Source organism: Oncorhynchus masou, unplaced genomic scaffold (genome assembly GCF_036934945.1).
Source record: "Oncorhynchus masou masou isolate Uvic2021 unplaced genomic scaffold, UVic_Omas_1.1 unplaced_scaffold_2432, whole genome shotgun sequence".
In the NCBI taxonomy this organism is placed as follows: domain Eukaryota; kingdom Metazoa; phylum Chordata; class Actinopteri; order Salmoniformes; family Salmonidae; genus Oncorhynchus; species Oncorhynchus masou.
This window is the reverse complement of record NW_027008885.1, coordinates 54,158-66,685: the sequence shown is the minus strand read 5'-3', so window position 1 is coordinate 66,685 and position 12,528 is coordinate 54,158.

The following is a 12,528-nucleotide window of genomic DNA, read 5'->3' as shown; positions in this document are numbered from 1 at the left end:
ACTGCGGTGCCGTTCCTCTCACAGCTCCGTAGGCAAGCACCATGGTCTTGTAGCGGATGCGAGCTTCAACTGGAAGCCAGTGGAGAGAGCGGAGGAGCGGGGTGACGTGAAGAACTTGGGAAGGTTGAACACCAGATGGGCTGCGGCGTTCTGGATGAGTTGTAGGGGTTTAATGGCACAGGCAGGGAGCCCAGCCAACAGCGAGTTGCAGTAATCCAGACGGGAGATGACAAGTGCCTGGATTAGGACCTGCGCCGCTTCCTGTGTGCGGCAGGGTCGTACTCTGCGGATGTTGTAGAGCATGAACCTACAGGAACGGGCCACCGCCTTGATGTTAGTTGAGAACGACAGGGTGTTGTCCAGGATCACGCCAAGGTTCTTAGCGCTTTGGGAGGAGGACACAATGGAGTTGTCAACCGTGATGGCGAGATCATGGAACGGGCAGTCCTTCCCCGGGAGGAAGAGCAGCTCCGTCTTGCCGAGGTTCAGCTTGAGGTGGTGATCCGTCATCCACACTGATATGTCTGCCAGACATGCAGAGATGCGATTCGCCACCTGGTCATCAGAAGGGGGAAAGGAGAAGATTAATTGTATTGACTCATGGGTGTGAATACTGCCAAAGGTCATTCTAACATGTATTGACTCAGGGGTGTGAATACTTCTGTAAATGAAATATTCCTGTATTTTCTTTTCAATAAATGAGCAAATATTTCAAAAAAACAAACATGTTTTCACTTTGTCATTATGGGATATTGTTTGTAGATGGTTGGCAAAAATAAATATTCAGGCTATAACAAAACAAAATGTGTCAAGGGTCAAGGGGTATGAATACTTTCTGAAGGCACGTATTAGGTAACCATACCCATTATTCCATTTGTAATGTAAGGAACACATCATACGTAACGGAGGGACACAAATTTACATTCCATATCTTACGTCTGTTTAATGTGAATGGGCTGACATTGACACACATTCTAATTCTGGCACCAGTGCCACTGTTATTAGATAGAAGATATTTACTTGGAGTGTTTTTGGGTGAGAGAACATTCTCACCATGCAGACTTTATGACAGGCGCTGGAGGCAGGGGGGGGTTATACAAGTTAGAATACTGTCATCCTTCATATTTTAGGTATTTTGGCTGGGCCTTGGGAGGATCAGACAGTAACTCTTGATCCAATACATTCTAAAGGTGCTGTAAACGACTGGGTCCGTGCTCGCCGAGCGGTTCTATCAGCACAGACAGGTGTTTGGCTGAGGCAACCTAGCGCCTTGGCTCACGTCAGCATTTTTCCAGTATTTCTGTAAGCGCTCTCCAATTCCGGTGTACGGTGGGATCCTCTTACTGCTCAGACCTAATGAGAGAGAATAACAGAACTGGTGAAGCTTGAAAGACCGAGCCGAGAAGATGTAGCCAACTGTTCTCTTCCAGTTTTTACTGCTGCTGTTTTAATTCTTTGTTACTTTTATTATTATTTATTTTTTTACTTATCTGTTTTTTACTTAACACTTATTTTTCTTAAAACTGCATTGTTGGTTAAGGGCTTGTAAGTAAGCATTTCACTGTTGTTTTCAACGCATGTGACAAATACAATGTGATTTGATTATGGGATATTGTGTGTAGATGGGTGACAAACACATGATTCAGGCTGTAGGGGTAGGAGGGGTAGGAATACTTTCTGAAGGCTTTTATTATGAACCCCCTGTGTGTTCTTCTTCGGCCTAAATAAGGATGGGATCATATATGTGTTTTTTACAAATTTGTTTAGTCTTTTAGCCTATTTACGTTTTAAGTATTTATTTACATTATTCCTAATCGTCAAGGTCTCTACTAACATAAATGGTGCAATATTTATTCCTGTCATTTATCCTGTATCTTTATCCTATATCAGTACCTCTGTCCAGAGACCCATCTAGCTATCCCATCAGAACCTCTGTCCAGAGACCCATCCAGCTATTCCATCAGTACCTTTGTCCAGACATTCTAGTCCATCACTACCTCTGTCCAGAGACCCATCTAGCTATCCCATCAGTACCTCTGTCCAGAGACCCATCTAGCTATCCCATCGGTACCTCTGTCCAGAGACCCATCTAGCTATCCCATCAGTACCTCTGTCCAGAGACCCATCTAGCTATCCCATCGGTACCTCTGTCCAGAGACCCATCTCGCTATCCCATCAGTACCTCTGTCCAGAGACCCATCTAGCTATCCCATCGGTACCTCTGTCCAGAGACCCATCTAGATATCCCATCAGTACCTCTGTCCAGAGACCCATCTCGCTATCACATCAGTACCTCTGTCCAGAGACCCATCTAGCTATCCCATCGGTACCTCTGTCCAGAGACCCATCTCGCTATCACATCAGTATCTCTGTCCAGAGACCCATCTAGCTATCCCATCAGTACCTCTGTCCAGAACAATCTACATATCCCATCAGTACCTCTGTCCAGACATTCTAGTCCATCACTACCTCTGTCCAGTCATTCTAACTCATTGCTGATCTCTCCAGGCATTCTATCCAATCACTGTCTTTGTCCAGGCAAATAAATTAATTGCAACATTTCTGAAGATGTGTTTTGTTACATGCCTTAATGAACATGACCCAGCTCGTGGGCTTTGCTACTTATTCCTACAAATCTCCAGATTTGTAAAGGACGTCACACTGCTTGCTTAGCGAGTACGACTTCCTCCCAAATTCAGCCCAAACCTGGCGGAAACTCAGGACCTTTGCTTTGCAGACTTGACCGCCCTCCTGAAGTGTCTTGCCAGCCGGTGCCACGTGAAAAGCTTTCTATTCCCTGGTGCAGGTGGGGACACCTCAGGCCGAGGAGGAAGTGTCACACATCCCCATGTGCTAAGCAAACAACATGTAGTGTAACTATTCAACACAGTTAACCTCTCCACCCTGACCTCTGTGAGTCAACATGTAGTATAACTATTCAACACAGTTAACCTCTCCACCCTGACCTCTGTGAGTCAACATGTAGTATAACTATTCAACACAGTTAACCTCTCCACCCTGACCTCTGTGAGTCAACATGTAGTATAACTATTCAACACAGTTAACCTCTCCACCCTGACCTCTGTGAGTCATCATGTAGGGAAGGCTTCCTCTGACAGATGGTATATTCATAGACAAAGTGTGCTAGTGTTTTAGGAAACAGGGGATCAATGCAAGGGCTTCCCCTGGGCTGGCTGGCAGTAAATATTGGCAGGCAGGTGATCACTGCAGTAGATTAATGTGTGTGTAGAAGGAAACACAATGAAAAATATTTCAAAACGTTAATACAGTAAATGTGACTCCAAAATGAGCACAAAATAATCTGAAACACAACCAAAACAAACAGCAAAATAATCTGAAACACAACCAAAACAAACAGCAAAATAATCTGAAACACAACCAAAACAAACAGCAAAATAATCTGAAACACAACCAAAACAAACTGCAAAATAATCTGAAACACAATCAAAACAAACAGCAAAATAATCTGAAACACAACCAAAACAAAGAGCAAAATAATCTGAAACACAACCAAAACAAAGAGCAATATAATCTGAAACACAACCAAAACAAACAGCAAAATAATCTGAAACACAACCAAAACAAACAGCAAATGCAGCCAACAAGTTTGTAGAGTAATTGCGTACTATGAATATGGGAGCAAATACTTAACTTTTTACTACTTTAATATACATAAGTGAATTTGTCCCAATACTTTAAATTCCCTCTAAAATGGGGGGACTGTGTACAAAAAGTGCTGTGATTTCTACATGGTTCCCCCCGACACGGATGAAAATACCCTCAAATTAAAGCTGACCACACTTTAACCTCACAGTCGTTGTATCATATGAATTCCAAAGTGCTGGAGTACAGATCCAAAACAACAAAAAACACATCACAGTCCCAATACTTCTGGAACTCCCTGTATGATTAAATAGCATGAGCAGTGCACCTTGTACCAGCACGCAATTAAAAGAGAAACTCTATATTTCATGAAATGCACAGCATTTACTCAGTGTTTAAATGAATGAATCAGTGTTAAATGAACTAGCGTGATATTGATTCTTGACTCCACCATTCACCACAGATGAAAAGGGGAAACACACGTATCTTTGCTAACACCTTGCAGTCAGGTTTTCACACCAGTAGACTGGATCGCTATGGAAACAACGCCCATCATCCAAACATCATCCAATTTGATTACTTTGATTTTGACTGTTCTGGGCCTTTCAACATGATTTCAATATGATTTTGACTGTTCCGGGCCTTTCAATATGATTTCAACATGATTTTGACTGTTCAAGGCCTTTCAACATGATTTCAACATCATTTTGACTGTTCTGGGCCTTTCAACATGATTTCAACATCATTTTGACTGTTCGGGGCCTTTCAATATGATTTCAACATGATTTTGACTGTTCAGGGCCTTTCAATATGATTTCAACATGATTCTGACTGTTCGGGGCCTTTCAACATGATTTCAACATGATTTTGATTGTCCAGGGTCTTTCAACATTATTTTGAATGTTCGGGGCTGTTCAACATGATTTCAACATGATTTTGACTGTTCGGGGCCTTCAAGTGTATGTTTATTGGCTTTTAACTGTATCATATGCCTGCCAGAAATGATTGCCCCTCAGGGATGAAGTTCATTAAACGTTATTGTTAATGGTAATGCTAATGTTTCTATTTGGCAGGGCAAGGGGAGACACGTCAGACTGAGGAGTGAGTTTCACAGATCCCCCCCCCATCTGCAAACACAAGCAATAACAAGTCTATACCCATTTAGGAAAAAAGCATTTCATGTATTCAGTAACATTAGACTTATCCACATTTTCCAGAGGGTTCAAATTGCAATGAGTTAGAGGCTCGATAGCTTTGTCAGCATATCAGACACATAGCGGAGCCCTCCGACTCTTATGAGAGGGCTATAAATATATCCACAGTGGTGGGAAAGGTTGGAATGAAAGCCAAACAGTCAGCTGAAATCAGGGGAGAACGACTGCGCCCCTCTCATTGAAGCCATGCAGTTCAAGGCCGACCTGGGTACTGCAGGCTGTCGTTTCCAGAAACAGTCCAAGGGCCAGACCCCCACATTTGGGTCGTAGGGTTCACTTGGGGTGACGATGTCTCACAGTGATTTCGTTGAAGGTCTATGTCCCCAGAGCTGTAACACGTGTGATAGCAGTGCAGAAATGGGAGCGTTCTCGGTTTTTTCACATTTTCATTCATCCCTCCATCCTATTCATTTCCCCCATAGGAGAGGGTAGGGATTGTCCGTATACAACAAGTTATTGCTCACATATACGCAATACTCATTCAGTATATAATTGAAAAGCATTGATTCACAGCTATCCACTAGACACATTTTCGGGGATATGTTCAGGTCAACAGAACTTTGACCTTTGACATCTAGGGTGCATATCAGAATTACCTGTATGAATTGCTTTAAAAAAGGAAACCCTAATACAAGTGGAGCTGACAGGTCATGACATTACCTTTCAAATGTATATAATATAACCAAATTTGACAGCAACACCTTGAAATATTGTTTAAAATTAGCCCATATTGTGCAATTGACATGAGAATGTTGGAAGTTACGTTTTTGGTTGGTTACTTTGGTGATATTTGGCACCAAATTACATACACATGGCTTGAACAGGTTTTTAAAAATATTTGTAGATTACAAGACAATCACAGAAGACTTGTTCTAATATGGCCGCCAAACAACTCAATGGGGTCCCATTCGCATGATCATACCTTGTTGTAGACACACACACACACGCACGCACGCACGCAAACACACACACGCACACACGCACACACGCACACACGCACACACGCACACACGCACACACGCACACACACACACACACACACACACACACACACACACACACACACACACACACACACACCTTACTCCCCCAGATGCTTTATGTTCCAACAGCTTCAGCTGAAGGGGAGTTGTGGGATTCCCAGTTTTATTGATGTTCTCTGTTATGGACTTTACTTGTCCTTGACTGTATTTTTCTACAATCTCTGTTGTCTTTACATTTGAAAGTGTACAAATAAAGCTGTCCAAAAATAAGCAGATATTTGACTGGTCCGTTTAATAGCCATATCAGGTATAAGTCTGCTCCCTATACGTTAATGTCCTCTGGAACACAGCTCAAATAGCAGCAGATCTGCCAACAAAGCAACGAAGCAATGCTAAATTACCTTAGAGATTGCTGTGGAAGCTGGATGTATTTCTGACCACTGAACATGGCCATATTGGGCTCGTAACTCATCTGTTGCTTTGGTAGACTGTACTTCTTGTGACTCTGCTGTCGACTGTATGGGATGAAATTGGAGTGTCAACAACAGCTCAGCAGTTGGGGTTTGATACTTTGACATCTCTATGACAGATGATCATAAAGCAATCGGCTGCATGTAATTCTGACTTCCAGTTTCGGGAACAGGGCGATTGGCAGGAGAAGGCTGCTGACAGGGGGGGGGGGATCATTTTAACTACTTGTTTGTCCATAGATCTGTAAAGCTTCATGGGAAAACACAACCGATCCCCATGTGTTTATCCTTGAACACTTCTGAGATTAATATTACATTGACTTCACATTGCATGCAGGAAAAGTGAAGACCTCATAACCTGTAATGTGGATCACAGAGAGATCCAGGTCAGAACAGCACATTATTTAGACCTCATAACCTGTAATGTGGATCACAGAGAGATCCAGGTCAGAACAGCACATTATTTAGACCTCATAACCTGTAATGTGGACCACAGAGAGGTCCGGGTCAGAACAGCACATTATTTAGACCTCATAACCTGTAATGTGGATCACAGAGAGATCCGGGTCAGGACAGCACATTATTTAGACCTCATAACCTGTAATGTGGACCACAGAGAGGTCCGGGTCAGAACAGCACATTATTTAGACCTCATAACCTGTAATGTGGATCACAGAGAGATCCGGGTCAGGACAGCACATTATTTAGACCTCATAACCTGTAATGTGGATCACAGAGAGATCCGGGTCAGGACAGCACATTATTTAGACCTCATAACCTGTAATGTGGACCACAGAGAGGTCCGGGTCAGAACAGCACATTATTTAGACCTCATAACCTGTAATGTGGATCACAGAGAGATCCGGTTCAGGACAGCACATTATTTAGACCTCATAACCTGTAATGTGGACCACAGAGAGGTCCGGGTCAGAACAGCACATTATTTAGACCTCATAACCTGTAATGTGGACCACAGAGAGATCCGGGTCAGAACAGCACATTATTTAGACCTCATAACCTGTAATGTGGACCACAGAGAGGTCTGGGTCAGAACAGCACACTATTTAGACCTCATAACCTGTAATGTGGACCACAGAGAGGTCCGGTTCAGGACAGCACATTATTTAGACCTCATAACCTGTAATGTGGATCACAGAGAGGTCCGGGTCAGAACAGCACATTATTTAGACCTCATAACCTGTAATGTGGATCACAGAGAGATCCGGGTCAGAACAGCACATTATTTAGACCTTATTGGTCGACCACGAGGTCCTCACATTGCTGACATTGGCCCCTCCCATACTAAATTTACAGCGAGATACGTGACCTGGAAATGAGATCTGAATGAACCCTGCTCGGTTGTTTTGTGGATCCCTGCCACAGACATTTCATATCCAGATATAGAGTTTTACTGCTGTGACATTTTAATGGATTGAACCGTGTAAAAAAATGCTGATGTGAGCCAAGCTGCTAGGGTGTCTCCAGAGCCGGCCCTAGCCTTTTGGGGACCCTAAACTAAATGTTGTTGCCCCCACCCCCACCCAATTTTATGACACATTTTCTGCAATTCTATACATTTTTACGTGACGTATGGAATGTTAATATGATATATGGGTGAGAGTGACAAACAAAATCAATGGGGGCCCCCTGGAGGTTAAGGCCCCTGAGCTCATGCTCTGCGAGCCTGGTTGATTTGTTATTTAACTAGGCAAGTCAGTTAAGAACAAACTCTTATTTTCAATGACGGCCTAGGAACAGTGGGTTAACTGCCTTGTTCAGAGGCAGAACAACAGATTTTTTACCTTGTCAGCTGAGGGACTCTATCTAGCAACCTTTTAGATTACTAGTCCAACAGCTCTAACAACTAGGCTACCTGGCACCCCAATTCTACCATGGTTACTAGACTATCTCAGCAAGCTACAAAATATTAACTGACATGGGCTCATTAAGAGACTGTCAGTGATAGAGGTTTTCTTGGGTCCTGAAAATGAGACCCGCGCCGAATTGGAACCACAAAATTCCAACCCGACTTCGACAGGACCAGGTCATTTTTCTGAAGATCAATACCCAACCCGATTAGGATCCGAGGTTGACCAGATCCTGACCTGAAACATGTCCAACATTTGTCCGAAATGGTTTCACACATCCATTTTCTGTTGCATCTAAAATAATGGCCATCAAACAGGACCCGACCGAGATCCGAGGGTCTTTCTGTAACGGTTTTCTTTTGGTGAAGGAGAGGTGGACCAAAACGCAGCGTGGTGGTTATTCATGGTACTTTAATAAAGACACTATACATGAATAAACTAACAAAACAAGAAATGTGAAAAAAAACCAGTCCTATCTGGTGTAAACCCAGAGACAGGAACAATCACCCACAAACACACAGTGAAACCCAGGCTACCTAAGTATGATTCTCAGTCAGAGACAACTAATGACACCTGCCTCTGATTGAGAACCATACTAGGCCGAAACATAGAAATACCCAAATCATAGAAAACCAAACATAGACTGCCCACCCCAACTCACGCCCTGACCATACTAAATAATGACAAAACAAAGGAAATAAAGGTCAGAACGTGACACTTTCTATGGAATTTGGGACCGGTTCTGGTCCCGGGTAATCGGGTGGACCCGTGAAGACCTTTATTCAGTGACTGACATAACAAGAGAAAAACTGCTCATGTACAACCACATTTTTAAAATGCATCTTGGGTATTCTACTATTCTAACTCCTAATAGTAACTTGAGAAGACGACAGGTTTCCTAATTATTATTATTTTTTACTTATTTGTGGGGGGTGTGGGGGGGGTTCGGGGGCCCCCTATGCCAGTTATGCCACTTAGTGGCTAGAGCCGGCTCTGCCTGAGGAATTAAATCACCCTTAAAATGTATTAGATGAAGAGTTACTGTCTGATCCTCTGAAGGGCCTGCCACAATCCATCAAATATGTACAATGACAGTTTTATAAGGACAGTTTACTCAACGGTTTAATGACATCTGCCAGTTAACAGTGTGTCAGAGGCCAGAAACTCCTGTTCTGGACAGCCCATCCACATAGTGTGCAGGCTCGTGTTCCACCCCAGCGCTAACATAGCGGGTTTAGTGAAATCAACGGATCATAATCTTCAATTTAGCCCCTAATGACCTAAAATCAGGTTCAGTGTGTTAATGAAGAAATACAACCCAGTTCATTCAGGAATTGAACTGAAATTACAATACTTCAAGGCTTTTAATGAGAAATTATTGCAGGTCAATTCCTAAATTGACTCGAAATGATCCCAGCCCTGATCTCGATACAGTGCATTGTGAGAAGACCCATGGCTGTAAAGTCAGTTGAGGTGTTTGTGGCCAAATTCACAGTTGTCTATTCCTCTGACATCTCCACCCCACTGATTTGCGGATGGAAACAAGTTTGGAGCTAAGAGAAAACATGTCCCTCAGATACAGAAACACAGGTCATGTGTCATGCCAGATCTTTGCACATTAAAATAACTTGAATGTCATAAACTCTTAGTCTGCATGGTGTTGATGTTCTCTCCACCCACAAACACGCCAAGTAAATATCTTCTGTCTAATAGCAGTGGCAACGGAGCCAGATTTTGGCTGTGTGGAAATGTTGGCAGAGAAACCAAACAATAAACCTTGGCTGCAGTGAAGACTAGAGCACAGTCCAAGAAATTAAAAGGCCTTGATGCTCCTCCCAGACGGTCAGCCCCCTGCTCAACTTGTGCATCCAGCACAATGGTTGTGCCTCAGCAGTTTTCTGTTCTTATATCAGTCACTGAATTAGCCATGTCAGCTAATTTTTCAATTGGTAAATGAATCTAGTCAGCTATCTAAACTCGTAGTAATCATGGCCTAAACCGGCCGGGGACGCAGGGGCCATGACTTCCACTGTGGCCCAAATCTCACCTAGGGCCCCAAAAGGCTAGGGCCGGCTCTGTGTAAAGGTTCACGCTATTGAACATTAATATGGCTGCACCATGTTAGACACAAAGAACATTTAAACGACTATTAAATGCAGAGGTTTGATAAAAGCAAGGATGAGATAGATATTGAAGAATGTGAAATGCCTGACTTGAAAGAACAACTTCCTGGTTTGATTTATTAGGATCCCTATTGGCCGACGCCAATGGTGACAGGTGGTCTTACTGGAGTCCGACACAAAACCAAAAGAGACATTACAGACAAAAGACTTTAGGATTTACATACATTTAAATACATTAACATCTAGTGTGTGTGCATTACATTGCTGAATTACATGTGTTAAAAATAGGTTAAAGAAATGTCTCTGCTGATCGTGGCTCCCTCACAAGTTGCTACAGCTGTTAGAAAGAAATTACAACTGTATTTGTAAATGATTAATTAAAATGTCATGGACATGGAAAGGAATCTGTTACTATATTGTAACTATATAGTCATTTTAAAGCAGTTTTATAGAAGCCAGCTGCTAAACGGTTTACCTCAGAGTGTAATAAAAGTTTGAGGCAGCTACATGGCTGTCAGAAACATGAGTGGATAAGATGATTTAAATACTGTACTGATGTTATGTTACGCCTTAAGAATCCTCCTGGACCGTTTTAGACAACTGAAATGTGAGACGAAAAAAAAGCTCCTGCAGCATCTTCAATAGATCACACTGTAGATAAATAACTACACAGATTTAACACTTTTATGAGCTGTAATTGAAAGCCTAAATGTTTCTGTTGTAGCTTTAAAATCATTTTTGCAATATGGTTTTACCAGGGTGACAAATCAAACTAAGCAAAACACGAAATAACGGCCAACTACTTCACAAGCATGAGGTGACTGAGGAGACCGTTTAGATGTGTTTGACAGCATGAGGTGACCGAGGAGACCGTTTAGATGTGTTTGACAGCATGAGGTGACCGAGGAGACCGTTTAGATGTGTTTGACAGCATGAGGTGACCGAGGAGACCGTTTAGATGTGTTTGACAGCATGAGGTGACTGAGGAGACCGTTTAGATGTGTTTGACAGCATGAGGTGACCGAGGAGACCGTTTAGATGTGTTTGACAGCATGAGGTGACTGAGGAGACCGTTTAGATGTGTTTGACAGCATGAGGTGACCGAGGAGACCGTTTAGATGTGTTTGACAGCATGAGGTGACTGAGGAGACCGTTTAGATGTGTTTGACAGCATGAGGTGACCGAGGAGACCGTTTAGATGTGTTTGACAGCATGAGGTGACTGAGGAGACCGTTTAGATGTGTTTGACAGCATGAGGTGACCGAGGAGACCGTTTAGATGTGTTTGACAGCATGAGGTGACTGAGGAGACCGTTTAGATGTGTTTGACAGCATGAGGTGACCGAGGAGACCGTTTAGATGTGTTTGACAGCATGAGGTGACCGAGGAGACCGTTTAGATGTGTTTGACAGCATGAGGTGACCGAGGAGACCGTTTAGATGTGTTTGACAGCATGAGGTGACCGAGGAGACCGTTTAGATGTGTTTGACAGCATGAGGTGACTGAGGAGACCGTTTAGATGTGTTTGACAGCATGAGGTGACCGAGGAGACCGTTTAGATGTGTTTGACAGCATGAGGTGACTGAGGAGACCGTTTAGATGTGTTTGACAGCATGAGGTGACTGAGGAGACCGTTTAGATGTGTTTGACAGCATGAGGTGACTGAGGAGACCGTTTAGATGTGTTTGACAGCATGAGGTGACTGAGGAGACCGTTTAGATGTGTTTGAAAGCAAAATAATAGATCTATTTTTTTCAAATATAAAGAAAGCTGTTGATAAGGATTAATGCCACAAAAAGGAAACTAAATTAAGTAACATTATATATTTTTATTACAATTATAGTGTCATTACAGTATGAGTGGCAGCGTCATAATTATTGTCATATTGATATTGTCATAATTATTATTATTTTATTATTATCTATTTTCTTCTTAAAACTGCATTGTTGGTTAAGGGCTTGTCAGTAAGCATTTCACTGTAAGGTCCTGTTGTATTTGGCGCATGTGACAAATAACATTTGATTTGATCCAATTTACGTAGATTCAGTGAAATTCAATTTAAAACCAACTATTGCATTAAAAAGTAATGTAATGGGAGTGTGGCGCTCCTGGGACTTGGTGGCGCTAGTGAGACACAGAAATACAGAGGTCTCTCAGTCAATCCATTTCCTTTACCAGAGTGGTCCATAATTAACTTTTGCCTGGCTGTCAGTTTTACCAAGATATAAGCAGGCTGAGAGCCCAGCA